We start from the raw sequence: 17,301 nt of genomic DNA, 5'->3' as shown, positions 1-17,301 counted from the left end.
ACTGCAAACCACATTATATATAGTATGATTTAAAATTCTTTTTATAATTTTTCCCAAATAATGTTTAACAGAGCAAGGAATTTTTCACAGTATTTCCTATAATATTTTTACTTCTGGAGAAAGTCTTATTTGTTTTATTTTAGCTAGAATAAGAGCAGTTTTAAAAAAAATTTAAAATCATTTTAAGGTCAAAATTATTAGCCCCCTTAAGCAATATTTGTTTTCGATTGTCTACGGAACAAACCATCGTCATGCAATGATTTTCCTAATTACCCTAGCTTGCCTAATTAACCTAATTAAGCCTTTAAATGTCACTTTAGCTTTACTATTATCTTTAAAAAATATCTAAAACATCTGGTGAACTATTATCCACCCAATCCAAATTTTAAAAGTAGACAAAGAAACGACGAAAGTCAATGTATCTTTGATTCATTTGATTTATATATATATATATATATATATATAGATATATATACAGATAGATATATATAGATATATATCTATATATATCTATATATATCTGTGTATATATATATATATATATATATATATATATATATATATATATATATATATATATAGATATATATATATATATATATATATATATATATATATATATATATATATATATATATATATATATATATATATATATATATATATATATATATAGATAGATAGATAGATAGATAGATAGATATATATAGATATATATCTATCTATATCTATCTATATATATATCTATCTATATCTATATATATATATATATATCTATCTATATATATATATATATATATATATATATATATATATATATATATATATATATAGATATATATCTATATATATCTATATATCTGTATATATATATATATATATATATATATATATATATATATATATATATATATATATAGATAGATAGATAGATAGATAGATAGATATATATAGATATATATCTATATATATCTATCTATATATATCTATATATATATATATATATATATATATATATATATATATATATATATATATATATATATATATATATATATATATATATATACATATACAGTACATACACACACACACACACACACACACACACACTGCACAGTTGTGGTTTGCTGACTAACTAAAAAACAAGTTCAGGAGCGGGATTCTGCTGCCGTTTTTATATCAAATTTTAAGGGGACTTAGGCGATCACTTAGTAGTGTACAGGTAATCGCAAAAGTGTTAGGGGGCTAAATGGAAATATAGGAGGGCTAAAGCAACGCCCATGCTGTTTTACAATTTTACTTGAACGTTTCAGCAAGACATCATTCAGCTGATTTGCTGTGATCTTCGAAAAACTCAAATACTCAACGTACAAAAATAAGGGAAGTCTAATCACCAAAACAAGTGAGTATAAGAGAGTATGATCCTCAGAAGTCGTAATACCTAAACAGCTCGTGGAAAAAAGTAGGCATACTGAGTATACAGTACATGAGTATAGCAAGGACTACACCACTGGTACTGTCATCTTGGCAAAGATTTTTTTATTTTTGAGTGTATAAATTGATGTGTAATATATCTCACGTGAATGAGACTTTTAATAATACAATAGTGTACTAATATGATTAATTAAAGAGATAATTCAACCAAAACTGAACATTCTGTCGTCGTTTACTCATCCTCTACTTCTTCCTAATTAGTTTGAGTTTCTGTCTTCTGTTGAACACAAAAAAAAGACGTTTTGAAGAAAGCTGGAAACTTGTAACCATTGACTTCCATGGTATTTGTTTTATATACTATGGATGCCAATGGTTACAGGTTTTCACCTTTCTTCAACATATCTTCTTTTGTGATCAACAGAGTAAAGAAACTCATAAAGGTTCAGAACATTTATGAACGAAAAAAAAGCACAAAACAAAGTCAGTAGTTAAGGATGAGTTAATGATAATGTGCCCCTTCAAGTAAAGTCATGACATCAAAGGGATGGTCCACTGCGATATCATAATTTAAACTTTAGTTAATGTGTAGTGTAGCTGTGCAGGCCCGGATTGGTCCATTTTTTGGCCGCGAGGGCCGGTGTCCAGAGCCTCCTGAGGACAGGACTTTTAGATGAACTAGGAATTATGACGTGGTTTTCATGTTAGCCGAGTAGTTGTATAGAATTAAAGTAAGATATATGAAAAAAATTACGTGATTTTCTACAAATGAAGCATGAGCACACGTTGCTTTGCATCTTATAAACAACCAAGCCTTAAAAATACACTCTGGACCATCCCTTTAAGATACATTAATGTCATGAGTCTATGTTAGTTGTATCTATGTTAGTTAAAACTAAAGTGTTAGTTAATACATTACATAACAAACATGTATTAACAAGTAATTGAATTAGCCGTTATTCACACATAAACATGTTGTATAGTTAGTTGTTATAGTTAGTTCTTGATTAGTGCATGCCGTAATTCATCATTAGTTCATAATGATGTAACGTTTAATTAAAATTTTAGTACATCATTATTAATGTACTGTTTTTGTAAAGGGTTACCAAAACTGTAATAATAAACACTGAAAATATTTCTAAAATAAATATGCTCACACAGGGAAAATAAGTATTGAACACCTCATGTTTTTTTCTGGGAATTATATTTCTAAAAGAGCTGTTGACATGGGATTGAACCAGATTTTGGTAAAAACCCAAACAATGCAAACATAAAAATAAAACAAAACAGAAGAAAAATCGGTAAATTGGTTATGTGTAATAACAATGGAAAGACACAGGCAGAAAGTACTAAACTACTCTCTTGTCAATCAAATCTGATTTTTATTTAGTATTCTCCATTGGATTGAAGTCAGGTGATTGGCTGGGCCATTCTACATCTTGATTTTCTCTGAAAGCATTTGAGAGTTCCCTTGTCTGTGTTTTCGATCATTGTCTTGCTGAAATATCCACCCTGGTTTCATCTTCATCCTCCTGCTAATGTAGATGTTGGACTGAAGCAGCTAATTTTCATTACAATGACGAAGGGCAGACGGTTGCCGAAGAACTACTTTCAGATTTCAGCTGCTGTCTGGGCTTTCATTGCCTTTCTACACCTCCCTTTCTTCATGTGTTCAATACTTTTTCCCTGCATCATTTCATTTTATTGCACATAACTTCATTTGTAAACTAATTAGATTTATTTTTGTGGTGTCCAGTAGTGGAAATACGTTGGATCTTTATTGAAACACGGCACTAGAACATTTTGAACAAAGCAAAAAGTATTTATTATTCTTTGGTGGTTTTACAGCAGCATGGTACTCTTCACACCATACAATCTCTCTAGATCTCACTGCACCCGCTATAACCCGGCAGCGCCCCCTGTATACATCAATCACAGGCATTTGTACAGAACACACACAATTACAGCTGAACTTGAAAAATATCTACAACAACAGTAGCATTCAGCCTAATGAACAAAATAATACACTTTCTCCTTTCTTTTATTAGTTCTTATTTTGGTGACAAACACCACAATTTTCTTTGCATATATGGATTTCTTTGGTTGTTAAAAACATCTGGAGTCAATTTCAAGTCATCAGTACCTTTAGAAATATGTTTTCTGAGAAAAATGGTGACCCCGCTGTTTGGTACTTTAAAAGGCAAAATTGCAGTTGGATGTTTGCACCAAAACCATGTATTAATACATAAAATCAAAACGAATAGGTGCCAACTGGGCACCTTGACATCAACGTGACATTAACATCGAACATTGGCATCAAAAAAACCTGTCATATTCAATTCCACCAGAATCGATTTTAGATGCCAACGCTAGATGTCAATATGATGTCGTTTTGACATCAAGGTAGATTACATGCGTCGTACGGTAACAAAATCCAGTGTGTACATTTGAAATGGAAGCTGAATAAAACTTTGTGTGTGTGTGTGTGTGTGTGTGTGTGTGTGTGTGTGTGTGTGTGTTTTTAGTGGTCAAAAGTGTATTCATGTGTGGATGTCAAATGGACGTCAAAGTTTTGACATCAAATCAATTTTCGTTTTTCACATCAAGGCGCCCGCTGGGTTATACATACATGTTCACAGCAGCTGAAGTGGTCTTAGGCTAAAGGGGGGAAGATGGCTTCATCAAATTTTAAAGTGATTGCCGCCATTTTACAACAGGGGCCCTCCTTCTCATTCTTGATGGATTACTTTCCCACCTTGCTTCCTCAGAGATATTCGCTTTAAAATGCCCGTTCAATAAATGACAACTGTGAGGTTTTGTGGTCTGTTAAATAGGAAACACAAATTCATCCCAAAGTCAGGTCTTTATTCCTGGGAAAGCAGGAAAGATCATTTGGGATATTAGCAAGCATTTTCTATTCATCAGGCAGACCACATTACAGCTGCTTAGTGTCAGTCTTAGAGAGAAAACAGAGACAGGAGGCTTTGGCTACTTTGGGACCATTTTTATTTTATTATTATTATTATTTTGGTAACACTTTAAAATTATGGTCTATTAGTTAATGTATTTACATTATTCTAAAGTGTTTCCATTATTTTAACCACAGTAGTATATCAGTGGTGTGGTACAATGCTGCTTTAACTTCAATTCAATTCATGTTTATTTCTATAGCGCTTTTACATTTTGTCAAAGCAGTTTAACATAGAATTTCTAGTAAACTGCAACAGAGTCAGTTCAGTTTTCAGAGTTTAATTTCAGTTTAGTTCAGATCAGTGTGGTTTAATTGTCACTGCTGAAAGTCCAAACACTGAGTAGCAAATCCAACAATGCGCAGCTCCGCAAATCCCCAACCATGCAAGCCAGTGGCGAGGAACAAACTTCACCAATTGACGAAAGTGAAGGAAAAAACCTTAGGAGAAACCAGGCTCTCCTCTAAGTTTTTAATTTTTTAAAAACCATTTTAAGGTCAAAATTATTAGCCCCTTTAAGCTATATTTGTTTTTAGATAGTCTACAGAACAAACCATCGTTATACAATAACTTGCCTAATTACCCTAACCTGCCTAGTTAGCCTAATTAACCTAGTTAAGCCTTTAAATGTCACTTTAAGCTGTATAGAAGTGTCTTAAAAAACTGTACTTCAATTACATCTTATGTATTAAAGATGTTACGATGTTGTCAGTGTTTTGAGGGACATTGAGTGGTTCTCAATGACATCAGTGATATTAAATAAACTGACAGGTTTGCTTTCGTGCACCTATTAAGGGATGCCAATGAAAGACTGCACATGTTCTTTATTTTACTGTTTAAGTTTCATGTGCGAGAAAGTGTATTATAAAATACAAACTATGTATTTAGTTTTACAGGCACCTACAACTGCCTTATTTAACGAAATATGCAGTGTGAACACTTACACTGTCTGTTAGTGCTCTGGACTTGCCCATTTCAAACCAATGAATTTATATTTTTGGCGCAAACACGCATTCACAATGGTATGAACCATTATAGGGGTGGTCATATGTATAATGAAGTTATCTATTATTTTATTTATTAATATTATTTAAGATACAGATCAGAGCAAACTATTCCTTAACTATTAAAGGGCAGACACCCCCCCCCCCAAAAAAACTTCTTGTTTTGTTGTCCTTCAGGGGGGGATCAAGCGTTGATTGGGGGGGAGGGGAAGCACCCTGACTTTATGTGCTTCTTTAATTAATTACCCCTAAATTCTTGCATGCTTTTGGAGAGAAATGTACTTAACTATTACTGATGTATGAGTTTCACTATACTGACAATAAAATGAAGCGGGAAATCGAATAGAATTGCATTGAATTAAGGACTCAAGTCTATATATATATACACTTCATGTCTTCAATTTTTAGCCCTCCTTAATTATTAGTCCTGTTTATTTTTTTCCCCAATTTTTGTTTCAACACAAGATATTTTCAACACAATTAATTCAATGGGGGGCTAATAATTCTGACTTATTCTGACTTACTCTAATTCTGATTATATATATATATATATATATATATATATATATATATATATATATATATATATATATATATATATATATATATATATATATATATATATATATATATATATATATATATATATCAGAATTATATTAATATAACACACATATATATCTATGTGTGTGTGTGTGTGTGTGTGTGTGTGTGTGTGTGTGTGTGTGTGCGTGCGTGTGTGCGTGTGTGCGTGTGTGTGTGTGTGTGTGTGTGTGTGTGCGTGCGTGTGTGTGTGTGACAATTAAGCCTGAAATTATCTTAAATGAACATAAAGGTGTCTCAATTCAATGGGAATAAATCCGAAAATGGAGTCTAGTCTGAGATTTGACCTCACAACATCTCACACCTGGCAAGCTTCTTTTTTTTTGGATTGGAAAGACACCATTATCTTCTCCTAAAAGATAATAAGATGATGTACAAGAGCATCACTGTGGGGGAAAATATATATCCATTTTTCAGCGTTTTTTTTTTTCATACATTACAAGTCAGAATTTGCCAGGGGTTTGAATATTTCCAGGCTTGACTGTATATGATGGGTCATGATATGATGTATATGTCTGTATATGATGATCAAAATGGGTTGGCTAAAAATCCAAAATCAAACAAAAAGTGTTCAGGGGTAGCTTAAATAATGTGTTGGTGCTCTTTAATTAAGGGATTCATCAGTTTCCCTGATGAATGCAGTTATTTGCCGAAATGTGTAGGCATAGTTTTAAGGAATAGCCATGAAAGAGCCATTAAAAAAAAATAAATAATACATTTATCACATGCAAGGATATATTACATAAACAATAAATAGAAAATAAAAAATTTACTGAAATAAGATTAAATAATAACAAAAATAATAAAAAGGGCAATTTTGTAAAAAATAAATAAATATTAAAAAATACCATTAAGACCTTGACTTTCAACACATACATTCTACTGAAAGTGAAAAATATTAAAGCTACAAACACAGTGCACATTAACACAGTCACATTGTTTGGGATTACTAATGGCAGTCCACTCTTATTTAAAAAGTGAAGGAACAAGTCCCAAATCTTGTAGAATATGTGCATTTTTGTTTGATTAAGTCACCTTTTCATTGCTATACACGAAGACATTTCCGTTATCCAGAGTGACAAAGATGGACCATGAAAACTTTTCCAGTGAATGGCAACCAGGCGCTTTGCATGCAATAGGCACAGATTTATAAACTTCTGTTCATATGGTTTCAGTGATAAGGCAGAATAAGGCTTTTTAATTTTTTTGCACATTTTTCTAGTGCCTTGGACTGATTTTTGCTGTTTAAAACGGGTTGGCTGTTTCGACTTTTTCAGTAAGTACCCTTACAGTTACCGTTACTGTTCAGTAAGTAACCACCTAGAACCTAGTAATGACCAATCAAAAATTGCACAAATTTAGTTAGCAAATAAATGTTGGTATTAGAATCTTTGACAGCTCATTTCTAACCTATGTGACTACCTAAAGGCATTTCTGACTGTATCCTTTCATTTTTCCTATTGAAAACCAACAGCGCATGATAAATAATGGAATCTTATAGCCTGAGATCTTGCTCCTGTATCTGATATCCATGTTCAATACTGGTCTAAATGTAAAGGATGCAATGTCACCGTTTTTCTGTAGGTCTTAGCTGGGTACCAGGTTTCACTTCCTGTGCTTGACCTCTACCCATCTTCACCGTTATATATTTCCCACTGCAAGCATTTTTTTCCAAGATACACACGAACACACTTCATGTATAAACTACGCCCCCCCTCCCAGCCCACCCCGACTGACATCTTCTCAAATGAATAATTCAGAACATAGATATCAGTCAATAATGCTCTTTCATATACAACTAAATAATTCACTCATCCATAGAGGACATCTGCATTTATGCGAGAGTGTGTATGTGTGTGTGTGTGCGTGCACTGTGGGTGAGGCAGGTTGTGTGCATTAAAGGGCACCTATGGTAAAAAAATCTACTTTTCAAGCTGTTTGGACAGACATATGTGCATGTATGGTGTATAGACCGTCATATTGGGGTGATATAAACACACCCAGTGCTTTTTTTTTCAATTTAACAACATAAAAAACGGTGGACCAATTGGAGCTGTTTTCAAACCGACCGCAACTTTACGTAGGAGAGCGGTCCCTCCGCCCACCAATATTGATTGACAGGCGCGTCATCATATCCTCAGTTTGTTGATTCACGTCCGCCATTTTCAGCGTGAGTCGAAGCGATATCACTAAAGGAACACGCTAGCTCTATTTTTAGATGCAAGGCTCATTGGGCTCAACACAAGAGCAATATTCTCCACATTATCGCTCTAATCGGAATTATTATTGGTTGTATCTTTAGGTAGGTTTGCAAATATGTGTACTTTTCATCGAGTCTACCTTATACTTCAGCCGTTTGCATTTCCCGCGGTCCCAGAAACTACCTGTGATCATAACTAGCATGCGTTTTAGAATACTAAATATAGGTTTCTATCAGGGTACACTCAAGTCGACGTCTGAGCGCCGCGGACCGCTGCAGAAACCTATGTTTAGAATTCAAAAATGCGTGGCGCGACGATTCGGGACACTTCATGTTTCTGCCGCGCTACAGAGAGTGTCTGGTGTGCCGTGTCGCGGCTTCGAGCGACGCATCCAGTGGCTCAGTCAAAGTTAATTCAGTGTGCGTGGTTATTAATTTCTGTGTACAAGCTCGGCACTTGAAACTAGCACACAGTTGGCTGTAAAACTGTACAAAGCCACAAATGATTTTGTACTCTCTGCTTGGTCTGTGTCAGAGTCGTATATGTACAACTGATTGCTGAACCTCTCACTCCAGCTCGTTCTCGCAGTCTGCCTGTCAGACTCTGTTGCAAACACAGAGCGGGTGAGCTCATGGCCCCGCCCCCTTGTTACATTGGGCGGGAAACCGAAACTAATCTACATGTGAAGCAACACACCCATAAATCAGGGAACTGTGGACACGCCCCCAACATGACACTTTTAAACACATTATAATAAAACAATCTGAATTGTGTTTTAAACTGAACCTAATCTGGTACACTCAGAAGAACCATAATATTAATATTAAATCATAAAAAAGAGGTAAATTATGTGCCCTTTAAGGTAGCTCTACTGTATGTGCAGTGTGTATTTATGGACCCACCTTTACACTCTGAATAGATTGCTCTGAGAAAACGTTCACATCATTTACACACCTCTGTCAATTAATGTTTTTCTTTTACAAAGAACTGTATTTTAAGCACGGCTTTAGTTTCAAATGACTTGTTCGGGGCTGTAGTATAATGGTTGTCTAACACAGATGCTGATTTACAGATACAGATTTAACAGTAAAATGGAGCCTTGTCCAGGATTTGAAACCACAATCCATAAAAATATCCTTTTGAAAACAAGCTACTGGCTTGACTCCTAGTCATCAAGAGGATGCAAGGTCAGGCTCCATAAACAAGAGGCCATCCTTGCACAAATATTTCAAATGTGAGATGCAGTTCAGCAGAATCCTGAGATCTTGAACGTTAATCTGACAAGCTGTTCTAAACATGGAGTCCCTGCAGGGGCGTAGCGGACATTTTAAAAGTGGGGGGGTCGGCTGTATGAGATCATATGTTCATATAATTATTAATCACCTGTTTCTAAATGGTCTGTCTCTAAAAGTGAGGGGGACGGATCCCCCCGTCCCCCCCGGTTGCTACGCCCCTGAGTCCCTGTGCAAAAGACACAAGTATAATAGTCTGTAAAGTCCATTTGGTTCCAAAGATACCCAGTCAAATTTACAGCAAGCTATGGCACTGTCCTGCAGAGTTCAGTTCCAATCCTGCTTCAACAGACGATGCATTCTGAATGGGATATATATCGCCTTCTGAAAGGGCACATCAGAGTGAAAACAATCATGGCCACCGTATTGAAGTGTCATTCCAAACAGGAGTGCTCAAATCTGGACACTTTGAAGGGGCCTTTCAGAATGAAAGGATTTGAACGGTACAACTGAAAGTACCAACGTAGGCTCATTCTGAAAACGTAGCCCTACAGTATATACATTTCTGGAGATCGCGACTTATGTAGCCAGAGCTACGCATGGCTGCCTTCGTCTTTAAAATGAACGCTACAGTGCGGTATGACGCTGTTCCTTTTTGAGCTTACCGGGTGACCGCTTACCTCCGTAGCACCTCCAGGGAAAGTTAGCTGTTAGCCATTGTGTTTTCACCAGCATGGACCATGCCACACTTTGAGGCAGTCTCAATTGTAGGGATGAAAAGGGATGGTAAGGGAACAGTGGGATGAAGGGGAATGTAAGTAAGAGAATAATAAACGAGTTGGTAGGTTGATTGAGGGCATCCTACGATGATGCCCAGAGACTTTGGCTCCGTCCGAAACCGCATACTTCCATACTATACGGTATGCTAAAATCAGTATGTGAGCAGAGTAGTATGTCCGAATTCATAGAATTCAAAAATCAGTATGCGAGAAGAACCCGGATGACTTACTACTTCCGGAGAGATTCTGAAGTGCACATCCCATGCATGCTGCGCTATCCCATGATGCCCCGCAAGACAATTCATGAATGGGAGTGAACTGATGCAGGTAGGTCATGTGACCATGACAAAATGGCAGATGTAGTATCTTCTTACATTCATACTGCAAAGAACGTACTTTTCTAACAGCCGAGTAGTACGTTTAAATTCAAATGCAGTACCTACTGAGTAGAAGGCGGTTTTGGACGCAGCCTCAGACTAGGGATACCGTATCTCTAATGTTTGCAACCCAGGCTCATTCTGAGAACGTAGTCCCGTGGACGTTTCTGGAGACCGCGAAATACGTAGCCGGGGGTACATACGGCTGCATTTGATTTTTTTAAGCGAACGCTGCGGGGCGGTGTGATGCCGTTCCTTTCGGCACTTGCCGGCCGGCCAGCCGGCCGCTCGCCTCTGTGTGGAGGGCTTTCCCGCTGCAACCAGTTTGTCCGGTTAGCTCTTTGTGTACTCTGGCAGACTCGAGACGCAGAGAGGGGCTGACCACGACGACGACAACGACCGGGTTCGAGTCCTGGGAAGAGCGGTTCCAGAAATCAGGCAAGAAAACAAAAACAAAATCCAAAAAATGAAGCGAACAAGTTCATCACAGGGTGAGAATGTGGTCAAAATCTGAAAACGTGGTAAAAAATCAGACGAGGGCTTTTCTTTTTCTGGACGGCTTTTGTGAATCGTCGTTGGTTGGGTTTAGGGACGGAGGAGGGTGGGTCAGCCGATTGGCCGGTCGCACGGTCAATCATCTTGTCATCCAGGCAGACAGGCAGAAGGTCGTTCGACAGCGGCCTCTAGCGGGTTTACGCGGGAACGGTGCGGGAAAAATCACGCACAGCGGCCTCTCGCGGATTCGCGAAAACAAAAACTGCAAAAATACGTACCTCCCGGGACGTATTTCGTGGTCTCCAGAAACGTCCCCGGGACTACGTTCTCAGAATAAGCCTGGGTTGAATGTTTTGGTAGAGTGAATATCCAATCCTTCCCAAACTCCCAAATTCAGACCATCTCTCAAGAGTCTCTACTAACGGGCTGTTGGTGTACCTCCAGGAACAAAGCTGGGAACTTCAGTAATACTCTCCTTAATTTGGATTATGATGCAACACACAAGTGATAATAGACAATCTTTTCAGCATTCCATTGCATTGACTACTACAAACATAGTTGGTGTTGTTGACTTACGGCTGTATTCATTTGTCTGAAACATGAAAGAATCCATCAACACATTCTTACTCTGCATTTTATTCATCCAGTGAAGTAACAGTCAGAATAAATCATGTTTGGCCAATGCTAATAGTATATAACTAGAAAAGTATTGTGGCCTTGTCTGAAAGTTTGAAGTAGTCTAAATGCAAAAACAGTCGGCGTTGATAACTACATATATTTGAGCATGTTTCTAGTATGGATTGGCATGTTTCTTGCCAGGCGGTTGAAAGGGGGCTCTGAATGGTTGCTAAGGTGTTGCTAGGGTGTTCTGAGTGCTTGCAAGGTGTTGCTAGGTGGTTGCTATGGTGTTCTGAGTGGTTACTAGGCAATTGCTAGAGTGTTTTGACTGGTTGTTAAGGTGTTGCTAGGCGATTGCTAAGGTGTTCGCTAAGGCAGTTGCCAAGGCAGTTGCCAAGGTGTTCTGAGTGGTTGCTAGGCAGTTGCAAGGGTGTTCTGTGTGGCTGCTAGGTGGTTGCTAAGGCATTGCGAGGTGGTTACTAAGGCATTGTCTAGGTGTTGCTAAGGTGTTGTTAGGGTGTTCTAAGTGGTAGCTAGGAGGTTGCTAAGGCGTTGCTAGGCAGTTGCTAGGGTGTTACTATGTAGTTGCTAGGAGGTTGCTAGGGTGTTCTGAGTGGTTGCTAGGCAGTTTCTAAGGTGTTGCTAGGGTGTCGCTATGTGGTTGCTAAGATTTTGCTAAGCTGTTGATAAGGCATTGCTAGGCGGTTGCTAAGGTGTTGCTATATGGTTGCTAAGGTGTTCTGTGTGGTTACTAGGCGGTTGCTAACGTGTTGCTAGGCGGTTGCTAGGGTGTTGTTAAGCTGTAGATAGGTAGTTGCTACGCGGTTGCTAAGGTGTTGCTAGGTGGCTGCTAAGGCAGATGCTAGGGCGTTGCTAGGTGGTTTCTAAGGTGTTGCTAGGCAGTTGCTATAGTATTCTAGGTCATTGCTATAGTGTTGCAAGGTGGTTGCCAGGGTGTTCTGAGTGGTTGCTAGGTGGTTGCTAAGGTGTTGCTAGGGGGTTGCTAAGGTATTCTGAGTGGTTTCCCGGCAGTTGCTAACATAAATTAGCATGGTTCTAGTATGAAATAACATTATGCCACCATGTTTATAGCTGAGATTAGCATGTTGTTAGCATGAATTAGCATGTTTGCTAGTATGTTTTCAGTATGGATTGGCATATTGTTAGTATAAATTGATATGTCTTTATTACTTCCAATGTAAAGTCAATGGCAGTTCTTATAATGTAAGTCTATGGGACAATTGCTAGGGTGTCGTAAGTGGTTGCTAGGGTGTGGCTAGTAAGTTGAAAGGTGATCAGTGGTTGTCAGATTGGTAGTCTGAGTTAAATGACCCAACCTTAAGTCTGTATGACAGTCTGGCGCAAAGTTATGAGGTCATGAAGTTTGGTCCAATGTTAAGTCAGTGGGACTTTTACGAATTTTCTGGGTCAGTTTTGGGAAAACCGTAAGTCAGATCAGATGGAAAAGATATAGCTTGCCGAGCCAGACCAGTTTGGGGGTTTGGTGGTTGTAGTATGAATGGTCTAGGAGGAGATGCATATAGAAATTAGTCTCAGAAGAAGAGGTTTATGTAGTATAACAGTATGTTGGCTTTCTCAAGCCACCATAATACCATAATAATGTATATAATTAGTTAATAAGGTATTTTTTGCCACAGATAACGACTTTGACTTGCTGTAATAATTATTTATGACTTTGGACAACGTCATAAGCAGGTCTAATGTGTTTGTATGTTTATAATATATGATCTTTTTAAAGCAAAGTGGAAAAATAGAAACTTTCACACCTTCAGACTCATTACAAAACACAGATACAGATTTGCACAACTAATGGAGTTACATGGAAGTCATTGAACGGTTTTTAAATGATTAGTCAGGAGAGCATCAGATTGTGTTGACATGCATGTCAAATGTACTGGTGTGGTTAATTGGGGCTCTGATGTGAATGCAGCTGTCTTCGAGGGCCAGCTGGGATCAAGTCTTTTGTTTGTGCGCTGTGGAAAATTAAGGGATGCTGAAAAGAAGGAGGAAGTGATGGAGCTCAAAAGACGGGAGCTTTCCTTTGGCATGCCGACTGTGGATTAGCATTCTTCCGACTCTCCTGCTCCCAGTCATTCATTCTCTCAGTTCACTCTTTCCTGCCTGACTATCAACTTGTCCAGAGTATTTCGGGTTCAAAACAACTTTAAGCTTTAAGCAAGGCATCTGGGACATGACATCTTGCCACAGTTTGTAAAAAACAAGCTAAAATAGAGAGTTTAGAAGACAAATGTGATGAACGCACTGTAATTTTGTTTCCTTACATTCTTCCATACTAATCTAAGTATTAATTGAGCTAGAGGGATATTTTTCTTGTTATTAGTGAACAAACTGCATTTTATTGACCTGATTTGATCATATTTACTGTAATTTCAGTGTTCACAATCTAGAAATTATCTAGAGTGAGTGACAGGATTTGTATAATCTAGTAATAATCTAGGGTCCCACTTTATATTAAGTGACCTTAAGTACTATGTAGTTGCATAAAAAATAAGTACTACTAATCAATCATAAGTACAATGTGTAAAACATGTATTTACACAATAAGCACATCGTAACATATGATTAATTTCAGTGCAAGTACATATTAGTTAAGACCATTTAATATAAAGTGAAACCAAATGTAGTAATCTAGAATGAAGGACTGGACATTTATAATCTAGTAATAATCGATATAATCAAGAGGGAGTGACAGGATTTTTGTAATCTAGTAATGATCAAGATAATCTATCAATGGGAAGTTTGTTATCTAGTAATAAACTAGATAATCTAGAGTGAGTGACAGGATTTTTATAATCTAGTAATCTAGAGTGAGTAACAGGAGATTTTGTAATCTAGCAATAATCTAGATAATCTCAAGTAAGCGACAATATGTTTATAATCTAGTAATAATTTAAACAAGTAATCTAGAGCGAGTGATGAGATGTTTATAATCTAGTTATAAACTAGACAATCTAGAGCTAGTAACATGGAGTAAATAATCTAGTAATAAACTAGATAATCTAGAATGTTGTCATTAGTAATCTAGAGTGAGTAACATGAAGTACATAATCTAGTAATAAACTAGATAATCTAGAATTTTACCATTAGTAATCTAGAGTAACATGAAGTATATAATCTAGTAATAAACTAGATAATCTAGAATTTTACCATAAGTAATCTAGAGTGAGTAACATGAAGTATATAATCTAGTAATAAACTAGATAATCTAGAATTTTATCATAAGTGATCTAGAGTGAGTAATATGAAGTATATAATCTAGTAATAAACTAGATAATCTAGAATTTTATTATTAGTAATCTAGAGTGAGTAACATGAAGTATATAATTTAGTAATAAACTAGATAATCTAGAATATTATCATAAGTAATCTAGAGTGAGTAATATGAAGTATATAATCTAGTAATAAACTAGTTAATCTACAATTTTATCATTAGTAATCTAGAGTGAGTAACATGAAGTATCTAATCTAGTAATAAACTAGATAATCTAGAATTTTATCATTAGTAATCTAGAGTAACATGGTATATAATCTAGTAATAAACTAGATAATCTAGAATTTTATCATAAGTAATCTAGAGTGAGTAACATGAAGTATATAATCTAGTAATAAACTAGATAATCTAGAATTTTATCATTAGTAATCTAGAGTGAGTAAAATGAAGTATATAATCTAGTAATAAACTAGATAATCTAGAATCTTATCATTAGTAATCTAGAGTGAGTAACATGAAGTATATAATCTAGTAATAAACTAGATAATCTAAAATTTTATCATTAGTAATCTAGAGTGAGTAACATGAAGTATATAATCTAGTAATAAATTAGACAATCTAGAATTTTATCATTAGTAATCTAGAGTGAGTAACATGAAGTATATAATCTAGTAATAAATTAGACAATCTAGAATTTTATCATTAGTAATCTAGAGTGAGTAACATGAAGTATATAATCTAGTAATAAACTAGATAATCTAGAATTTTATCATTAGTAATCTAGAGTGAGTAACATGAAGTATATAATCTAGTAATAAACTAGATAATCTAGAATTTTATCATTAGTAATCTAGAGTGAGCAACATGAAGTATATAATCTAGTAATAAACTAGATAATCTAGAATTTTATCATTAGTAATCTAGAGTGAGTAACATGAAGTATATAATCTAGTAATAAACTAGATAATCTAGAATTTTATCATAAGTAATCTAGAGTGAGTAACAAGAAGTATATAATCTAGTAATAAACTAGATAATCTAGAATTTTATCATTAGTAATCTAGAGTGAGCAACATGAAGTATATAATCTAGTAATAAACTAGATAATCTAGAATTTTATCATTAGTAATCTAGAGTGAGTAACATGGTATATAATTCTAGTATATAACTAGATAATCTAGAATTTTATCATTAGTAATCTAGAGTGAGTAACATGAAGTATATAATCTAGTAATAAACTAGATAATCTAGAATTTTATCATTAGTAATCTAGAGTGAGCAACATGAAGTATATAATCTAGTAATAAACTAGATAATCTAGAATTTTATCATAAGTGATCTAGAGTGAGTAATATGAAGTATATAATCTAGTAATAAACTAGATAATCTAGAATTTTATTATTAGTAATCTAGAGTGAGTAACATGAAGTATATAATCTAGTAATAAACTAGATAATCTAGAATATTATCATAAGTAATCTAGAGTGAGTAATATGAAGTATATAATCTAGTAATAAACTAGTTAATCTACAATTTTATCATTAGTAATCTAGAGTGAGTAACATGAAGTATATAATCTAGTAATAACTAGATAATCTAGAATTTTATCATAGTAATCTAGAGTAGTAACATGAGTATATAATCTAGTAATAAACTAGATAATCTAGAATTTTATCATAAGTAATCTAGAGTGAGTAACATGAAGTATATAATCTAGTAATAAACTAGATAATCTAGAATTTTATCATTAGTAATCTAGAGTGAGTAAAATGAAGTATATAATCTAGTAATAAACTAGATAATCTAGAATCTTATCATTAGTAATCTAGAGTGAGTAACATGAAGTATATAATCTAGTAATAAACTAGATAATCTAAAATTTTATCATTAGTAATCTAGAGTGAGTAACATGAAGTATATAATCTAGTAATAAACTAGATAATCTAGAATTTTATCATTAGTAATCTAGAGTGAGTAACATGAAGTATATAATCTAGTAATAAATTAGACAATCTAGAATTTTATCATTAGTAATCTAGAGTGAGTAACATGAAGTATATAATCTAGTAATAAACTAGATAATCTAGAATTTTATCATTAGTAATCTAGAGTGAGTAACATGAAGTATATAATCTAGTAATAAACTAGATAATCTAGAGTTTTATCATTAGTAATCTAGAGTGAGTAACATGAAGTATATAATCTAGTAATAAACTAGATAATCTAGAATTTTATCATTGGTAATCTAGAGTGAGTAACATGAAGTATATAATCTAGTAATAAATTAGACAATCTAGAATTTTATCATTAGTAATCTAGAGTGAGTAACATGAAGT

At 34.9% G+C, this 17,301-nt stretch overlaps 1 protein-coding gene across 1 annotated transcript in view; it reads right to left on the bottom strand.

Annotated features, from left to right (window-relative positions):
• Positions 1 to 17,301, bottom strand: part of antxr1a (ANTXR cell adhesion molecule 1a) — a 370,977-nt gene that overhangs the window by 65,733 nt on the left and 287,943 nt on the right. The gene's annotated exons all lie outside the window — the stretch shown is intronic.

Source organism: Danio aesculapii, chromosome 8, assembly GCF_903798145.1.
Source record: "Danio aesculapii chromosome 8, fDanAes4.1, whole genome shotgun sequence".
Taxonomy (NCBI): domain Eukaryota; kingdom Metazoa; phylum Chordata; class Actinopteri; order Cypriniformes; family Danionidae; genus Danio; species Danio aesculapii.
The sequence above is the reverse complement of the archived record's forward strand: the minus strand, read 5'-3'. Positions and strand labels throughout refer to the sequence as shown.